Here is a 17,316-nt window from a genome sequence, read left to right as displayed (position 1 = left end):
CTCCACATAAACTCAGGAGTTAAGTGGTCAGGTTCTAGAAATTCCTTGAGGTTCTAACTTGTATCCATTTCACCCTTTCTATGCCAGACAGTTCTTGTTTTTTTTTTTGTTTTTTGTTTTTTGTTTTTTTTAAGTAGTCTCTATGCCCAATATGGGGCTTGAACTCACAGTCCAGAGATCAAGAGTCACATGCTTCACCAACTGAGCCAGCCGGGCACCCAAGGGCAGACACTTTTAGTAAGCTCTCAATAAATATTTGTTGAATGAATAAATGAATGAAAGAAAGAATGAACGAGCCTCTCACCATTCCTCTTCTCCAATCCTGGATTCCTCAAATCCACCTTCCAGCTGCCCAGCTGTTTCTCCTTAAACAAACTTGACTATGATGTTTCCTATCTGAAACCCTCCATAGAATTCAGTTGCTTTCAGAATTAAACCTACTTCTGGTTTAGCTTACAAGGCCCACAGGGATGTGTTTCCTGCCTCACCTCCAGCTTTCTGTGTCCTTCCTCACAACATAAACACACACGCGTACACACTCACACACACACACACACCCATGCAGAGAGCTTGGGTATACTATTTCTGCCTCTGTATAGTGCTCTTTCAGCCCTTAGGTGGTCCTCTACATTCTGACTCATTTCTTTCTCTTTCTTTTTTTATTGAGTTGATAGTGGTTTTGGAATGCCCTTGGTGCCAGGCCCCTTGCTGAGCATTCCTGGGAGGAGTCAGTGCGTACCCCTTCTCAAAAACGCTCCCAGTCCTGCAGAAAAGGAGGACCTGAAACTGGCATCCCTCCCTAGTTCTTAATTTGTTGTCCTCTGGGCATCCTGACAGCACCTGCCTGTTCCAGCCAGGACGCTGGGGTACCTCTCATGAGAAGGCAGTCCCTGGCTCCTGCCTGCCTCTGGCTGCAGGATGGCACCTTATAGGAATGACCAGGAATAACTGGATTCGGGTCTTTATGCCTGCCTCTCCACCCCTGGTTTCTGAGAGACTGGGTGCTGGGTGAGCGCGGTCAGGGCCCAACAGGCAGGGCCTGACAGAGTAAAGGGAAAACGAAGTGACTTCAGGCTGCCTCTTTTCCCTTCTGAGCTTCCGCCCTCTTCACCCCACAGGGTCCAAAACCCAGGGAGGGGTGAGTTTGTTCCTGTGAATAAGAGATGTGCCCATGAACTTGCCTGTATCTCTGGGTGTGTGTGTGTGTGTGCACGTGTGTGCACACAGCTCACTCACATGTGTGCCTTCCTGGCTTGCACCAGTGGGCCTGACCCTGGGGTCGGTGTCAGTGGCCTGGCCCACACTCCCGTGTGTGTTAAGTGTGCCCGAGAGCATGGTCTGGTAATGTACGAGTTAGGGTCTGTGTGTGCTGGTGCCTGTTAGATGGCAGCCCGGGGGTCCCTGGTGGCCCTGGCCTGAGTCAGCAGGGCAGCCACAGGACAGTGACGATCTTGCAGCGGCACAGGCTGGTGCCCAGCGACGACAGAGGAGCTGCCCCAAGCCCTGGGGGGGAGGGGGGAGAGAAAGCGTGAAACAGGCGCCACCGCTCCGCCCCCTCGGGCTCACGGCCCATCCTCTTTGGCCATTGCCTCCCTAGAGCCCATTGAGCGCCCGCGGGTCGGTGAGCGGGGCCGCTGCAGCGGCGGGTGCGCCGGGAAAGGCTGGGGCCGCCTTCGCATGCGGCTCTCGCAGCCCTCCCCGGCTCCCCCACCCCTGCCCCACGCCGGGCCGCTGCACACTCGCACAGACACGCATTCTCGTTCGCGCCAGCGCTGGGGGACCCACAGTGACACAGACCCCCCCGGCACACGGAGGCACGGACACCCTCGCAGCCTCATGCGGGGCTGGACGCGGTCATGCTCAGATGGACACGCGTTCCTATAGACAGACGCCCGCAAGGACTCACAGGTGCAAACGCGCGTCCACACGTGGGCACAGACACGCGGACACACCCTCACAGCCCTGCGGACGTCCACTCGGTGACACAGACAAGAGCGCCCAAACGCGTGGCCATGCTCGCAGCCACACGCAGGGCCTGGGGCACGGACACACACACACACACACACACACACACACACGGTCGTGCAGACTCGTCCTAAAAATACACACTCGCAGATGCAGCGCCGGCCCGCAAGCCCGCGCAGACACGCGGCTGTGGACGTTCACGGTGACAGAGCCCCCGGCCGCTCAGGCTCCCCGGCACTCGCACTCGCAGCCCACGCGGGGGCTGGCGCGCGCCCTTCAGAGGCACACTCACAAAACACGCTCACCCAGACACACACCACACACGCAGGCGCGGCTGGGCCGACACACCAGCCCGGCACACAGGAGATCGCACAACGCAGACGCACTTGGGCCCCAGCAGCCTTTGAAATTCAAATCCGCGCTCCCTCCCTCAGCCCCGCGACCCCGCGGCCCTGCACCTCGCCGCCGCCCTGCTGGCTCCAGCCTCATTACAGCCGCCCGCCTGGAGCGGAAATTAAAATTCATTTCAGGGGAGACCTGGGCGGCCTCGCCGGTAGGGGTCTTTGTGAGAGAGGAGGGGAGCGGGGCGCCCTAGCCCTAGGAGGAGGAGCCCCTGCGCTTCCTGCCGTGCGACCTTGACCTGTGGCCGGCAGTTTCTGGGTTCCCTTGCTCCCCCACCCCCAACCCCTGCTCCCCCTAAGGCAAGGGCAGAGCTGGCCAAGATGGCTGGGAGTGGAGAGCACCGCCAGAGGTCTCAGCCTTGGGGTAGGAGGAGGCTTCCTGGGAGACATTAGCTTACAAAGTGCCCGAAGTCAAGAACAACAGTGTCATCGGTACAGATCTGTAGATACACACTATGCACCTATCCACACCCTCATCTGGGCACCTAGAGAGGACACCCAGGGCCACAACCACCCAGAGCCACGCACTAAGTAATGCCATACACAGTGCTTACCCCGCACCCCACCTGTGCTTGCCAACACCCCCCAAATACACACAGGGAAACACCACAGGCTGGCACAGACACCTTCCAAACACTGACACACAGAGGTAGTCACACATAGACCAGCAAATGCCGTGTGCCCTGACTCATACCCCGCCAAAAGGCACAGACAACACGCCTGAAAACACTTCCTCCCAACCACAGGCTCAAGCACGGAATACAAAGAAATACTACATTCTGGTTGCACACACACTCCAACAACCCTAAACCCAGCCCTATCGACACACCCCACATTCACTAGACACCGAGCGGATACACAGACGCGGGTGTCCCGTGCCTGTATGCATTATATACCATACGTATACACAAACAGAAAAATTGTGCGTGAAACACCACACACCCTGCTTACAAAGGCAAAGACACACACACACACACACGCACACGCACACGCACACACAGAGCAGAGATCCCAGAGCCAGGCCCAGGCTTCTGACGTACGAGGCCTAAGCAGACACACACAAAACCTGCGCACAGGCACACCACAGACACACACACAGACTCTCTCCCCACGCATTGACGCACACAACCACCCACACGTGTACCCGAGCTCAGCCCCACTCACTCCCACTCTGACATGCAGAACACCGGCTGGCGATGCACCCCGGGGCCTCGCCCCTCCAACCACAACACTCAGAGCCTACCCCCCAACCCCCTGCCCCCTCCACAGGGCTGGCCCCCAAGCCGGGGACCCCCCCACAGAGATCAGAGTTGTGTCAGGTTTGGCAGTAAGAGCTAGAAGGCCCACCCTCTCACCCAGCGGTGACCACTTGACTGCCTGCATGAGGTGACGTATGTTCTAGCAAAGGAGATGTCCTCCTGGGGCGTGTCAGCAAGGAGCACGGCTGTGCTTGCCGGGGAGGTGTGTGCGTACCTGTCCACGGTCCTGTGAGATGTCCTTCCCAGCACCCTCAGCCACGCCGGTGGCCTCCCCCAAATCTGGGTGTCCTGTTTCAGCCTTTCCTTAGAGCGGGCAGGCCCTGGGAGTCAGAGCCCTCCAGATCTCTCATCCTGAGGGGGCTGGTTCTCCCCGGAAGATCAGCTCTAATCCTGAACTAAATTGTTTGCCACAGTCAGTGCTTAGTCTGTCCCCCCGGGGAGGGGGTGCCAGGGGGAAGAGAGAGAGGCAAAACTAAGGCAGGGCCGTTCTGAATGACTGGGGGGCTTGGGTTCTCCTGCTTCCTCCCTCTAAGCCATGTTTCTCATCTGGGAAATGGGGGTGACCATACCGGTAGAAGGGTTTGTTGTGACAATAAGTTAAAAGCAGCTGGCATGGCGTCAGGCCCACAGAGGGGCTCAGCAGTATGAGCTGGTCCCTCTAGACCTCTAGGTCACCCCCACCCTTGCCTGCTACGCTCAATGTGTCCTGCTTGGCATGAGCCCAATCCAGCTGGATCCAGGTGGCACAGAGCCCGGGGGAGAGAACATGGGGCATCCCAGATGGTGGGGACACACTGGCCCCCCACTGCCGGTGTGCCCCATGCCTGCCAAGTGGCCCAGACCCTCCTTGAGGGATTCCCCTTCCCTTTCCACCTGGGCAGGAAGCCGGAAGCAGCTCCTCTCAGGCACCTCCTTCCTCCACCGTCTGCCTGTCACCAGCGGTGGAGGGGGGGAGGAGGGGTATGGGTACAGGGGACCATGCTGTCATTTCTGGGTGTCCAGAGCGCTTGCGGGGGCTCCTTGTCCTTAAGGCCTACAGCAGGGGAGAGTGGAATTAGGTCTCAGGGAGAACTGACCAAGGGGGAGAGTGTAGGCTTCCACCTGGCAACCTGGAAGGGTCGCATCTAACCCTAGCCTAGAGCAGGAGGTGACATGGTGGATAGATGAGCCAGACAGGTTCTCAGTGGCCAGAAAAATGGAGGGGGGTGTGAGTCCTGGGGTTGTGTGTTTGTGTGTGCATGTGGTTATTTATACACCTGTGTTTCCCAGGCACATGTATATCTGGGGGTCAGTGACTGTGTAAGTGTGTGGATACAGGCTTGTCAGCACATGCATCCGTGTGCACGCGTGTGTTTACACAGACGGGGAAGGCAGGAGAGGAGGAGGGACTTCCAAATAAGGAGAGGAGGTGCTGCAGAGAAGTGGATTCAGACTCAGTTTCTCTGCGGGAATCCCACACTCGCACTGTCCCGGTTCACTCTGCTGGCTTCCTTCACAGCACTGATCTCAGCAGATAAGAACTCCTCGCTCCCTGGGTGGGAGGGAGGGGGCGCTGGGAAGGTCTCAAGGTCAGAGCCCCATTCTGAGTCATCTTCATGTCCTTAGAACCTGGAACAGCTGCAGCCCTCAGTAGGTCTCAAAAGGGGCCACATGCCTGCGGATGACCCCTCCCAGGGGCTGCCATGGTGTGAGGCCTTCATCTTTTACCATCTCTTGTGACTCACATCAGCTCTGCTAGTTTGGGACCATTATTTCCATTTTACGGAAGAGAAAACCGAGGTTTGGAGAGCGTATGTGACCTGTCCAAGGTCACACAACCAGGGAGAGATAGAGGCAGAAGTCCTTCCTCGTTTACCACATGGGAAAACACGAAACACTGTTTTATTGGACAAACATGGATCGAGGATCACAGACTGGAAGCTGGGTGAGGGCAGGATCTTTCCTTGCCTTTTGACCATTCTTTCCCTTGGCAAATACCTACCTTGTACTTGACATAATGCTGTGTGCCAGGGGATCCCTCTGTGAATGGAGGGACAAGGTCTCTGCCTTTACAGAACTCATAGTCCAGAGGGGGAAACAGATGACACATGTGTAAACAGACAACATATTTTCAAATAATGATGTTGTGACGGAAATGCAAGGCCATGGTTTGGAGGGGGGTGAGTGGGTAGGGTTGCTTTAGAAGTGTAATCCCAGAGGCCTCCTAGAGGAGGTGATGTTGGAACTAAAACCTTCCTGGTAAACTGGGGCAAGTGCCAGAGGGAGGAAAGATTTGGACTTTTTCAAGAAGACCCGTGTTACTCCCATATAGTGTGGAGATGGTGTGAAGATGGGTAGTGGAAATGGCTCTGGAGAGGCTGGTAAGGGCCAGATCACGTGGGGCTTGGAAGGTCATGGTGCTCAGTGCAGCAGGAAGACATTGGAGGATTTAGGAAGAGGTGCTCGGATTTACATGTTAAAAAGATGGCTCAGTGAGCTCCAGGAGAATGGACTGGGGCTGGGAGGGAGAAGTAGGGACATGGAGATTAAAGAAGGGAGATTCAGGCACCAGATGTTGGTGGCTTGGGTTCCCATGTTGGCAGTGGGGATGTGAAGAGTGAATAGATTTGGGATATTCTGGGAGGTAGAAGCAATGGAACTTGCTGATGGCCTGGATCCCAGGGCCTAGAACATAGTAAACACTCAATAAATATTTGTTGAATGTGCGAGCAAAGGTACCTTTTTGCGGCAGGCTCTTGTGTGCACCTTCCAGTGTAAGGCGAAGGACCCTGATGGTTTTCTTTGCCCCGTGCCCCCCGGGAACCAAAGAATGCAGGAACTGCCCAGAGGGCTGTATAGGAACCAAACTCTAAACTTCTGGGAGGATCTGGCTAGAGAGTAGCTAACACCCAGCCCGGGCTGCCTCAGGCTCCTAACCCATTTGGCATCTGCAGCAGGAAGGATGGAAACTGGACATGCAGGACTTCCCACAGGCAGAGAGGATCTGTCTGCTTTTTCCAGGATGCCGCTCCAGGATCCATGACATCTAGAGCAGTGAGGTATTTGTCACATGAACTCCAGGACAGACCCTGATAGACTGCCACATGGATTTGGGTGTCTTTGGGAACATGTTATGAGCTTCTGATCGGTATCGGGGATGGGGCTGGGGGACTAAAAGGGGACCTTGGTACTCAGAGTTCTGGGCTGCCAGTGGGTGCCTGACTGAGTGTCAGGGGAGGGTAGGGGTTGACTGAGGGACACTCCCAGGCCCCACCGACTGGAAGGAAACCTGACCAGGCTCTGGGCCAAATAAATCACTGGGAAGAGAAGAAGAACATTTTCTCATCTGTTTAAAGGGCAACGAAGCACAGCAGTGGCTGGCTCAGTGGGAGGCAGGGCTGAGGCCGGGGCGGGTGAGGCCAGGCCAGGGAGGCCAGGGTTGTGCCCCCCCCAGACCCACTACCCTCTCCTGAACCACCCCGCTGAGGGCTGGGCTGCCTACGGAATGGACCGCTGGTGGTTGTCATTGTTAACCAAAATACGAATTGATTGGTACTAAAACAATGACTTAAAAAGGCCCGTTTCAGGAATGCTGCTCTTGCTAATCGGTATCCGTTATCTCCCTGAAGCCCTGGTGAGATCATTTATACCATTTCACAGGTAAGCAAACAGAGGCTCAGAAAGCTGGAGGAATTTTCTCAAGGTCACCTAGGGAGGCAGCGTGAGAGCACGGTAGAGAGCTTGACTTCTTAGTTGCCCTTGGGGGATGGGTCCCCTACCTCCCATCAGAGGTTCCCAGAGGGAGCCCCAAATGAGGCTAAAAGGCTGGGGGTCATTGTCCTTTGCCCAGTCTTTGTGTTTCAGCAGGGTCGGGGGAGGGCGGTATCCCTATCTTCTGCCTAACCCCTCGGTGCTCAGGCTCTGGCTGGGGCCTGTTCCCTTGCCCAGTCTCTGCCCAAGGCTCCCTAGAGGCCCCTCCTGGGGCTTAGACTTGTTCTTCCCACCCCCGCCTGGGCTGTCAGAGAAGTAATTTCTCTTCAACCAGCTGGATTTGAATATGGAAACGATTTGTAATTACTCCAAGTCCTCCCGGGGCGGCATTATCACCAGAGTGAGTCTGGAAGGGCAGGGGCTCTTGGGAAAGGAGGTGGGGAAGCCCTCATGCAGGGAGGCACCTCCGGGAGAGCCTTCTAGAGGTTGGCCCTAATCTAGGCTGTTGCTGCACATCCCCTGGAGGTCTGTTCTCTCCACCCAGCTCCCACAGCCCTTGCTGCCTTGATGACCTCAACACAGCGCCCCGTGAGCCCCCAGGGACGGGGTACCATCTCTGTCAGTCCCTCACTCTGTCTGACCGCCTGTCTTTCCCCGGGCATACATTTTTGTGGCTGAAAGAGTGGGGCTGAGAAGTCAGAGGGCTACCGAGGAACACATAGACAAAATGCTGCTGTCTTTCCAGAGCCAGCCCCTCCCATTACCCCTGTACCCAGCTGGATCCTGGGGGGAGAGGGAGGGCCTCAAGGATCCAGCTGCATTACATCTGCGAGAGAGACCTGCCTGGGTTTCTCTGGGCTCTGGGTCTCTAGTATGCTAATGCAATGAATATTCATAAAGAAGGAGGCAGGCTCCCTGTGGGAGTGGAAGTGGCTGAAGCTCTCTGGAGTATTGGGTCCTGGAAGCTTCTGAGCACCTGTCCTTACATCCTTGTGCGTACCTCCTGTCCTGACCACTCTCCCCACCTTTGCCCACCTCCTTAAGGGCTGAACTCTAGCACACACACTCCCCCCACTGCCCTTTGCAATGCCCAAGGAAGGCAGCCTGGGATCTCCCACTGCCCATCTACACTCTGCCTTGGATTTCACAGTAGCGGCTGAGCCTCCAAACCCAGAGAACCGGGGTTTGCTTGAGATTGCCCAGCAGGAACCCAGGAGCCCTGCCTGCCAGTGACAGGCTTAAGGCACAGGCCTCCTTGGGCTCCCGCTGGGAAAGGAAAGGTGCCAGCCCTCCTCCCTGCCTTATACAGCCTCATAAATTCCCTTAAGGTGACGGGTGAGATTCCTTCATTGCCCCTTATTACCTCCTTCCATTAAAGTCGATAATCTCTCACAATCACTCACAACAAACGTCATCGAGACTACTGGGGGTGGGGGGGAGACAGAGGAAGTGAACAGGGGGCTTTTCTCTCTGCCTCTTCCTGGTACTGCTCCTGGGGGGACGCGGAATCTTCTCGTCCTCTCATGGTCTCCGGAGTGACAACTCAAGAGGCTTCAGTGGAGAGGTGGGCTTGGGGTTGGGTGGACTGGGGACTTCCTTGCTTCCCAGGCTTAGCCCCCTCCTGGCCATAGAACCTTCAAAAAGTAGGGTTCCGGAAACCATCCCAACCCTCGCTGCAAAGCTGCCCCCTGCTGGCTCCTCCTCTGACCAGAGTCATCCGATTAACCTACTTGTCTTTGGCCGAAGTGGTGTGTCCCTGGTCTGCCCACCTTCCTGGTGGCAACATGCCCCAGGCCACAAAACCACCGGACCAGGGCCCTGAGCCATAGGCATCTCCCTGGGAACCACCTCCACCATGTGGGCTCTGGCCCCACCCAACTGCACAGTGCCAGGCTGGGGAGGGGGCAGGTCCCTACATTCCGGCTGCTTCTACGCAAACAGATGCAACATGGGGGCGCCCCTGGCACAGGAAAAGGCACTTGTGGGACTAGACAGGCACTCAGGAAAACATGTAACACACTGCACACGTGTAGCATCCTCGTGCCTTGGGACATGCGACATTGCAGTTTACACTAGAGTTTCATGCACCAAGGGGACCACACTGCAGTGTCCATATGTGGCTCCTACATACAAGTGACCCAGAGCACTCTCAGCACATAGGTGGCACTTGTAAGCTTGTCCACATATAGCATCCCTACCCGCATGAACGGCCAACATACATTCAAGACCTGAACACATGTTAACACACCGTGTACGTGTGTAGCAATTACATGCACAGAGCCAGACAACATTGCAGTGCACACACAGGCACCTGTGTGCACAAGCATATGCAAAGTTCAGCGCACGGGAGTGGCACCTGCATGCACAGGGATATGCAATTTGCAAAGCACACGGGGGAGGGGGCGAATGTTTCAGCCCCCCGGGGCTCCGGAGACTCTGGTTGCTCGAGCTGCCTCCGGCCTGGGGTATCGCCGGAGGGGCGTCGCGGATCGCCGCATCCTGCGGTCCAGGAGGCCGCGGGCGGGGCGGGGGCTTACCCGGGGCTTCTCCCGCGCCGGCGCCTGGGGCCCAGGGCGGGGAGGAGGAGGGTGCGCTTGGCTCGGCTGGCGCTGCTCCCCCTTTAACAGGAGGCGGCGCGCGTCGCCCCCGCCCCCCGCCCCTTCTCCCGCGGCTCCTCGCGCCCGGCCTGGCGCGCGCCCCCTCCCGGGCCCAGCCCGCGCAGGCGCCGCGTCCCGCCTCGGCCGTCACTCGGCCCGGCGCGCGCTGCGGGCAGCGGCCGGAGCGGCCGGAGGAACCGGGTTTGGCGGCGGCAGCGGCGGCGGCGGCGCTCGGAGACCGAGGATGCGGCGCCGGCTTTTGGAGTCCGGGGCTGCGGCCGCCGCCCGCGAATAGGAGGCGGCGCGCGGCGCGGGCGGTGCTCAGGGCGGGGGAGCGGGGAGCGGGGTGGGGGGGGCGGCGCGGCGAGGAGGCGGCGGCAGGAGCCCGCGCCCGGCCCGGCGCCCGGCCCGGCGCCCGCCCGCCCCGCGCTGCTCCGCGGCGCCTTTTCTGCACCCGCCGCTCCGCGGAGCGGGAGCCTCGGCCCCTCCGCGCCGCTGCCGCGAGCTGCCCCGTGCCCGGCCAGGCCCCCGCCTTAGGGATGGCAAACTTGCGCCCCGTGGCTGCCTCCGCCAGCGCCGGCCCCCGCTCCTGCTGCTGACGGCGCCCAGGTGAGTGCTCGGTCCCAGACCTCGACGCGGCCCCGCACTGAGCCCTCCCGGCGCGGTCCCGAGTTTCCGCACCGGCCCGGACTCGGGGCGCTCCCCTGCCCCATCTCTGTTGAATCCTCCCCCTCCCGAACTGAGTTCTTTCTGCATCTACCCACTCCCATCTCTTTGGGAACTTCCAAGCCTGGGGCCGAGGCCCCTTTCATCTCTGGTAAGTCCCTTTTCCACCCTCTTCCCCTTACCCATTTCTGCTAAAGCCCTCCCCCACAATCCTGACCCAAACCTTACCCCCATTGCTGTCTGGAGTCCCTTCCTATCTTAGCCTGGATCCTGGCAGTGCGCCCCCCACCTTGATTAGAGCCCCTTTCTCCAACCTGCAGCTCGACTGTGTATTCCCCCTTAATTGCCCCTCCTCGTCTGGATGCCGGACCCTGCTCCTCCCCTCCACTTCATCTCTGCCCAGAGTCCTTCCTATTCCCATCCATGTCTGCCCATAGTTACTGCCTTTCCCCGCGCCAGTACCCCGACCATGCTTCCCTTCTTATTTCTGTCCCGATGCCTCCTCCCCCATATCTGCCTGGAGTCTCTCTATCCCTCGCCAGTCTCTGCTGCAGGTCTCCTCCCCCTCAGCCTGGACTTGGGGCCGTGTACCCCATGTCTGCTTCGAGCCCCCTCCTCCCCGGCCGGAATCTCGACTGGCCCTGCATCCCTGGCTCCCGTGTCCATCTTTGGTCGGAGTCTGTCCATCCCCCATTCTTCTCTTCCCACCCCTGGGGCATAGAGCCGGGCACCAAACGCACCCTCCCGCAGCCCCGGGGACTGGCATGATGGGGTGGGGGCCGGGGGGTTGTAGGTTGTGAAGTTGGCGGCCACTCCCGCAGTCAGCTCGGTCCGAGGGAAGTCCTCTGCGCCGCGGCCGGTGCAGAGCGGGTGAAGGGTCTGGTGCCCGCGGGGGGAGGGGCTCCCGGGCCAGAGATACTGTCCGCCTGCCCGCCTCGCCAGCTGCCGGCCGGGCCCCTGGGCGTTCTCTGGCGCCCCCTGCCCGCAGTCCTGGACCCGCCGCCCCTTTTCCTTCCGCGGGCAGCCCCAGGTTTCCGCAGCCGGAGCAGCAGTGGTGGCTGCGGGACTGGCTCTGGGAAGTCCCTGGGGAAGAAGAGGTTGGCGGGCAAGGCCGGGTGCCCCCTTGTGCTAGCCGTGTGGGAACAGTTCTGGTTGTCAGATCCTCTGCTCTGGGGATGGGGTGGGGTGAGGTGGGGGTGGGGGTGGGGTAGAAGGCTCATCCCAGCAGGAATTCAGGAGCCCTTTGAGCTAGCAGGGACAGACCAGCAGGACTGGGCGCTGGATTTGAGATGGTCTGGATGGGCTCTTTTGGGCTTGGGCAGGTGTCCCCAGGGAGCCTCTTTCTACCCCAAGGCAGTCCCCACTAGGTGGTGGGAGGGGGCAAAGGTGTTTGGGCATGGCAAAGGCGGTGGGGGAAGTCCACCTGGCCCTAAGAGCAGTCACCTGGGGACTGTCGCCCTGCTGCCATAGGGGTCAGTGGGGACTCTGGATGGATTATGCCTTGATGATGGTGGTGGTGAGGCTTGAGGGAGGGTCTTCCCTGGATTGAGATTGACAGACCCCCCCCCCCCTTCTTCTCTGCTTTCTCTTCTCCCCTCTTCTATCCCCCTTCCGCCATCACTCTTGAGAAAGGGAGAGGTCTAGCCTGGGGTGTGTGTGTGTGTGTGTGTGTGTGTGTGTGTGTGTTAGGCATTTCTGTAACCCCAAGTAAAGTCTCAGCCCTCTTCTCTCCCTCCCAACACCCAGGTAATGGAACTGAGTAAGTAGATAGTAAGTCAGCTTTTGACCAGATGACCTGGGTTCAAAAAGCTTTGTGACCTGGGCAGGCTGTGTAACATTTCTGAGCCTCAGGTGGCCCTCTATAAAATGGGTCAGTGATAAATGCCTCATAGAGTTGCTGGGAGAATGAAATTAGATTGTATAGAATGTCTGGCACCTAGTAATGCTCAACAACGATTGGTTTATTGGGCCGTCTTCAAGAGCAAGGTCAGGCACCTCTCCACACCATTCCTATTCCCAGAGGAAAAGTGCAGAACAGGTTCTAGTGACTTCACTCTAACCCCCAGGATCATAAAGCCAGAAACCACCCAGCTCCCAGAGAGGGTCCAGGGAGCCTGTGACTGTCAGCCTCTCCCCTCCCTCACCCATCCTTCACCATCCCATTGCACTGCTCTGGGATCAGCTCTGGCCACAGGCTCATCAGTGAAAGCCAGGCCAAGGCTTCTGAGGTTCTGGTTCAAGTGGTTCTGGTTCAAGTGTAGGGTCTGGGGAGGTAGGATAAATGCAAGGAAGAGACCCAAGACAAGGTCTCCAAAGGTAGGCTTGCTTGTTAGGGGGGGCCACGTGGGAAATCAGCTACAGAAGAGTACATGGTGCACAGAGGAACCTCTTACCTCTCCCCAGGGGGTCAGATGCCATCAGGAACTTTCCAGGACAGTTAATGCTCCAGGTCAGAGTTAGGGGGCGACCCGGCCTGAGGACCCCTAGAGTTCGAAGAAACCTGGCTTTGCCGGCAGGAAGGGCGGGTGAGGGGGAGAAAGAACGCTCGAATCCGTGGCGTTTGGCTGCTGGAAGCCCTCCGGGCAGTGTGGTTGGGTCTGGGTCCCACCGGGGAGTAGCAGCCTCCCAGCCTCCAGTCCGCCCGGGCAGCCCTGACATTGGGGAACAAAAGCTTTCGGTTCCTGTAGCAACGGTGGCTCCAGCTGCTGCAAAGTTCCGGGGAGGCGGGCGGAGGGCGGCTGAGTCACCGCCCCCTCCCCCCCCCCCCCCCCCCCCCCCGGGCCCCCCCCCCAGAAGTGTCGTGCGGAAGGGCCCCTCCCCCAGCCGAAAGACCCCAGAGCTAGAGGAGGAGTGGCCCTCTTTGCCCTGTGGAGAAGGCGGCGCTGCACTCGGAGAGCCCCCTCCCCTCGGTCCTGCCCACCAGCTCAAGAAACTGGATGGAGGTGTGTGCCTTCCTGGGTATCAGAGCTCCGGGAGACCCCCCAGGGTCTTAAGGACCCTGCCACCCGGCCGGTGCATGGGCAGGGGACCCGAAGGCCCTGAGTGGGGGGTCCCCGCCCGCGTGTCGGCCTGGGCTCGGCCCCGCAGCGAGTGCCTGGGAGGCGAGGGTGAGTGACTGGCCGGCGAATTGGAGCTGCCAGGTGGATAAACGCGACCGATGCGCGCACCGCCGCCCCTCCCCCGCCCGGGGCCCGGCCTCCCCGCGCTCGGCTGCCCAGCATTGCTGCTCTCAGCCCGCAGGGCGCAAGGGGGTCGATCCTGGGGATCCCAGAGTCCCAGCCCTTGCCCTGAGGTGCCCCCCGCCTCCAGTCTTGTCCCTGCCAGCTGCTGCGAAAAAGCCTCCGATTCCCTCTTGGGTACAGAAGGGGAAGCCCGAGGCCGGCGGCCTATCGGGTTGGGGAGGAACAGGGTCTCAGTGTGCTTGGGCAGAGGGTGGGATTCTCTGCTGATGGGCAACAGGCATGTGGTGGAAGTAGCCCAAGGGGGTAGCCCAAGTCTCCCAAGGGAGACTGACATTATGCCAACTGGCAGCTCACCCATCTCAGCCCACTGAAGTCCTGAGTGAGGGAGGAGGACTTCTGATTATCCTCTCCATTAACCTCCTGACCCAGGAAGTTCTTCCTCAGAGCTGAGCTCCATACCTGTCCTCTACAGCTCTTAGGCACGTTTGTGATCGTGCTGGACTTGGAGGTGGCAAAGTCATTTCCGTGTTTCAGCCCAAAGGGCCTTCCCAGAGATAGTGGTGGACCTCAGTAGGGAATCAGGGAGTTTGTGAGATTCTCAGAAGGAGGGAAGAAGGGGGGGCGCCTGGGTGTCTTAGTTGTAGGGCATCTGCCTTTGGCTGGAGTCCTGATCCCGGGGTCCTGAGTCCTGATCCCGGGGTCCTGGGATCGAGCCCCATGTTGGGCTCCTGGCTCTGTGGGAAGCCTGCTTCTCCTCCTCCCACTCCCTCTGCTTGTGTTCCCTCTCTTGCTGTGTCTCTATCAAATAAATAAATAAAATCTTAAAAAAAAAAAAAAAAGAAAAAGAAAAAGAAGGAGGGAAGAAGGGGAAGTGAGCACGTGAGTCCTCAGCCTGGGCCAGGCTTGGTGCTAGGAACTCACCGGGAGGCTGAATGAGAAAGGTGGCCCAGTCCTGAGGGCAGGGATCATGGTCTCCATTCCACAGAGGGGGAAACTGAGGCTCAGGGAGGGTGATCATGGCCCATAACCACCCGGGCTGCCTGTGACGTAAGGATTCTTCTAGGTCCCCTCCCAGGAGAGGCTCTCTCTGACTTAGCTTGGAATTGGGCTTTTTGCCTTTTTTTTAAATGGGTGGTGAATGATGTTAAAATAAAGGGCCCCCAGAGGTCTTATGTCACTGCAGGAACCACGAGGGTCATAGAGACCCCAGGTGAAATTTGTTTGAAGGAGACTGAGCGGAGGAGGGGGCTTAGGCAGGATTTCAAGGTGGCTCAGTTGTGCAGAAGCTGGGCTGCACCTCGGAGGGTCTAAACCTAGGACTTCTTGATGGGTCAGGGCTATGGAGGAGGGAGTGGCTGAGGCCCAGGAGGCAGGGTTGGGGGGCGGGGTCTGAGCCCCCAGCTTCAGGAACTGCACACAAAGGAAGGAGCTACAAGTCAGATCCTGCCTGACACTTAGCTGTCATGTGCTAAAGCCTCAAAGAACCAGCTACCTGGATGTGTTCACGTGAGCAGAGTACATTTGCCTCTCTGTGCAAGTGTTTAAGTGGTTGGCTCTTTAGGCCTTGTACATGTGGGTGCTTGTACCCTAGTGTGCATGTGAATTTACAGTGGCTTCACTGATCTGTATGCGTGTTTGTGTGCATGTGTATCTGTTCACATGCAGAATGCCTGTGAACACCTGTCTTTTCATTAGTCTGTGCATATGTGCCTTGGTGCACACGGCAAAGCAATGTTCAAGCTTGTGTGTGCGTGCATGTGCGTGTGTGTGTGTGTAGATTCCCTACCCTGCTTTAAGTGGGGGAGGCGAGGCCAGTTATAATGAGCCCCCACCTTCCCTCTGCTGAGCTGCAGCTATGGCCTGAATTTTGCAGCCTGCTTAAAAATAATTGGGGGCAGCGGGGGGGATCGGATGTCACTGGCTTTGCTGGTGCTGCAGCGGGCGGGGCGGGCTGCACGGTTTGGGACAGGCATGATGTGGGGCAGGGATGGCAGGGCTCCTGCGTCCCTTTGTCAGTTCTGGCGGGAGGAGTGGAGATGCAGCCTGTTCTGACTTATGCTGAATAACTCCACCCGGGTCTCTGGAAGAGGGTGGGGTGGCTCCTCCCCAGTAAATGAGCCTGCCTGATCTGGTCCCCTCCACTCCCCCCCTCCCATGACTGGGGAGGGGCAGGTGCGGGATCTGGGGCAGTGAGGCGTTCCTTGGATGCTGCACAGGGATTGGAATTCTAGGGTGCTAATTCCTGCCCGCCCACCCCTGCCCTGCCCGCCTCTGTTGAGGCTCCCAAAAAGCCAAGGGGAAATCTGTGCCTGAGGAGCCTCCGGGTCTTGGGGGAACATCTGGCCACACCTGTGAATTATCCTCTGTTTGTGACTCAAGCTCCCAGAGCTAATGGGTTGTCCTTCGGGCCTGAAGCCTGGGCAAGGAAGGGGATGGAGCAAGAGGTTGTTGGTGGACCAGAGGGAACGGCAGGCCAGAGGCTTCAGGTCCGGGCTTCTAGTCCCAGCTGGATCTCTCTTGTGTGATCTTGAGCAGGTCACCGCCCCTTTTGGAGCCTCATCTTTTCTCCTCTAATGTGGAGCAACCAGGCTCTAGGGGCCCATCCAGTGCTGTGAGCTATGCTGCTGGCACGGAGGAGGGAGGCAGCGTGGATCACCTCAGGAGCAGGGCTGGAAGCAGGACTGAGCCAGCCTAGGTGCCAGACTCTGTTTTCTGGACAGCTAGGGTGGAGGCTGGGTGGGCTGTGGGCAGTGGCTCTGGCCTGGCCTGGTGGGGTGGGAGGGTACCTGCAGGCGCCCTGCCTACCAGCTTTTGTCCACTTGGGCCTGGCCACCCTGCGTATCTGTCAGGGTGTGGCCTAGGTCCTGGTTGCCTGCCCACACCAGGAGTACATTCCACACCTGCTGGGCATTCAGCTCCATGCAGCACTTGGCTGGGAGGGAGAAATCGGTGAACTGTTGTCTCCACTCCTAGGAGATTGAAGACTCCTTGAGATGAAGGAGCTAGCCTTGGGGAGACAGCAGGGGATAGAGGTGATGACCGGGGCTATGGACTCACAGGCAAGGGCTATAGGAGCTGCAAGCTGGGAGATGGCTTCGTGGTCTCACTGGGAGTAGCGGCCCTGAGCCAGGCCTGGGAAGATAACCCCATGGCAGGAAGGGAAGAAAGGGTAAGGGGAAGAGTGCACCCATTTTGCAGATGCCTCCCCCCATTGTTTCCACCCCATAGGAAACCTACCCCATAGGTACTCATGACATTCATCCTTGCCATGATCCCCTCCATGGGCGTGGCTCAGGTTGTGCGCAGCCCCTGGCTTGCCAGTAACTCCTCCCCTTTCCCCACCCACTCAGTAAAGCAAGTGAGAATGACATTGTTCCGGGAATAACCTTGAATTGCTCTGATTTATAAAAAAACAAATTGTTGTGAAACATTGCTCCTTTGACAGTTGCCACTGGATTATGCGTGACACGCCTCACAGCTGATCACGATACACTGCGACTGAGAGCAAGGGTTCTGGAGAGTTCTGGTTGGGTGGCGGGGATGGGGCTAGATCCAA

General features: G+C 58.5%; 1 protein-coding gene across 10 annotated transcripts in view; it reads left to right on the top strand.

Annotated features, from left to right (window-relative positions):
* The first annotated feature begins 10,308 nt into the window (after nt 1-10,308).
* ADGRB2 (adhesion G protein-coupled receptor B2) overlaps nt 10,309-17,316 on the top strand; it is a 36,605-nt gene continuing 29,597 nt past the window's right edge. For 9 of the 10 annotated variants that reach the window (XM_059376990.1, XM_059376989.1, XM_059376985.1 and 6 more), the window contains exon 1: nt 10,311-10,521. The gene's annotated coding sequence lies outside the window, so the exon portion shown is untranslated. Of the gene's footprint in view, nt 10,522-17,316 lie in introns of all 10 variants that reach the window. The other variant, XM_059376991.1, reaches the window with a different exon arrangement.

The sequence above is a fragment of the Mustela nigripes genome, chromosome 14 (genome assembly GCF_022355385.1).
Source record: "Mustela nigripes isolate SB6536 chromosome 14, MUSNIG.SB6536, whole genome shotgun sequence".
In the NCBI taxonomy this organism is placed as follows: Eukaryota; Metazoa; Chordata; class Mammalia; order Carnivora; family Mustelidae; genus Mustela; species Mustela nigripes.
Note: the sequence above shows the minus strand (reverse complement) of the source record. Positions and strands in the feature narration are given on the sequence as shown.